Raw genomic sequence first — 2,513 nt, 5'->3', positions numbered from 1 at the left:
GAATTCCCCACTTTCCTTTTTGACCTCCACAAAGTTCTGTGTGGTGGGGTTGTGTCACAGACCATCCCTCCCATTTTCCCGTTCCTTAGTGTTCAAGCAGCAGTTCAGGCTTTTGCCACAAGGTGGTGCCAAAGAACCACATCAATGAACTCCACTCCCAAGAATTGCCAGCAAAGTGTACAATACATACATACATACATACATAAATACATAGTAAATAAATAAAAATACAATGGATGAACCTTGAAAATAGTAAGCTAAGTGAAAGGAGTCAAAAATGCAAAAGACCGCAAATATGTCTATATTTGTCTCTAAAAATGATTCCAATTATATCCATTATCCAGAGAAAGCTCACCAACAGGGTTTAGTCAAGGAATTCCACACTTTTCATTTCGAACTCCAGAAAGATTTATGTGGTGGGTTTGTGTCACAGACCATCCCTTCCATTTTCCTGTTCCTTAGGGGTCAAGAAGCATTTCAGTCTTTTGCCACAAGGTGGCGGCAAAGAACTTCCACAATCAAACTCCCTCCTAAGAATTGCTTGCAAAGTGTAAAATACATATATACATACATACGTAAATACATAAATAAATACATAAATACATAGTAAATAAATAAAAATACAGTGGATGAACTTTGAAAATAGTAAGCTAAGAGAAAGGAGTCAAAAATGCAAAGGACCACAAATATGTCTTTCTTTGTTTCTAAAAATGATTCAAATTAGTCGCAATATCCAGAGAAAGCCCACCAATAGCTTTAGTCAAGGAATTCCACACTTTTCATTTCGAACTCCAGAAAGATTTATGTGGTGGGTTGTGTCACAGACCATCCCTCCCATTTTCCTGTTCCTCTGTGTTCAAGCAGCAGTTCAGGCTTTTGCCAAGGGGCGCCAAAGAACCACCATAATCAAACTGCATTCTCAACTATTTTCTGCAAGGCGTAAGATTCATACATACATACATACATACATACATAAAATGGACGAACCTTGAAAATATTCAGCTAAGTAAAAGGAGAAAAAATGCAAAACACTACATACTGTATGATTCTACTTATATGTAGTGTCTAGAGAGAGCCCACTAATAGGGTTTAGTCAAGGAATTCCCCACTTTCCATTTTGACCCCCACAAAGGTCTGTGTGGTGGGGTTGTGTCACAGACCATCCCTACCATTTTCCTGTTCTTTAGTGTTCAAGCAGCTGTTCAGGATCTTGCCACAAGGTGGCGCCAAAGAACCACCATCATCAAACTCTACTCTCAAGAATTGTCTGCAAGTTGTATAATATATAAATAAGTAAATTAGTATGTAAATAAATGAATGAACGAATGAATGAATGAATGAGTCAATCAATCATTCAATAAAAATAAAATGGATGAACCTTGAAAATAGTAAGCTAAGTGAAGGGAGTCAAAATACAAAAGACCACAAATATGTCTATATTTGTGTATAAAAAAAAATGATTCAGTTTATATGTCGTGTCCAGAAAGAGTCTTCCAATATGCGTAGTCAAGGATCCCCACTCTCCATTTTAACCTGAGTAAGTTCTGTCTGGTGGGTTTGTGTCACAGACCATCCATCCCATTTTCCTATTCATTAGTGTTCAACCAGCAGTTCAGGCCTTTGCCACAATGTGGTGCCAAAGAACCACCATCATCAATCTCCACTCTCAAGTATTTTCTGCAAGGTGTAAGATAATAAATAAATAAATAAATAAATAATTGAATCATTAAATAAGTAAGAAACCTCGAAAGTAAGTAACTCTCTAACTAACTAACTAAATAAATAAATAAACTGGTTTTTTTGTTGAAAATATTAAGCTAAGTGAAAGGTGTCAAAAATGCAACAGATCATAAATATGTCTATATATGTCTGTTAAAATGATACCATTTATGGGTAGTGTCCAGAGAGAGCCCACCAATATGGTTTAGTCAAGGAATTCCCCACTTTCCATTTTGATTGCCACAAAGTTCTGTGTGGTGGGGTTGTGTCACAGACCATTCCTCCCATTTTCTTGTTCCTTAGTGTTCAAGCAGCAGTTCAAGCTTTGGCCACAAGGTGGCGCCAAAAAAAGCACCATCATTAAACTCCCCTCTCAAATTGTCTGTAAAGTGTAAAATACATATGTACAGAAATACACATATAAATACATAAATACATAAATACATAAATAAATACCTCAAAATGCAATGGATGAACCTTGAAAATAGTAAGCCAAGTGAAAGGCGTTGAAGATTCAATAGAGTGCATATATGTCTATATTTGTATATAAAAATTATTCCAATTATATGCAGTATCAGAGAAAGCCCACCAATAGGGATTAGTCAAGGAATCCCCACTTTCCCTTTTAAACTCCAGAAAGTTTTATGTGGTGGGTTTGTGTCACAGACCATCCCTCCCATTCTCCTGTTCCTCAGTGTTCAAGCAGCAGTTCAGGCTTTTGCTACAAGGTGGTGCCAAAGAACCACCACCATCAAACACCATTCTCAGCTATTTTCTTCAAGGCATAAAATACA

Source organism: Phoca vitulina, unplaced genomic scaffold (genome assembly GCF_004348235.1).
Source record: "Phoca vitulina isolate PV1807 unplaced genomic scaffold, GSC_HSeal_1.0 scaffold122, whole genome shotgun sequence".
Lineage (NCBI taxonomy): Eukaryota > Metazoa > Chordata > Mammalia > Carnivora > Phocidae > Phoca > Phoca vitulina.
Note: the sequence above shows the minus strand (reverse complement) of the source record.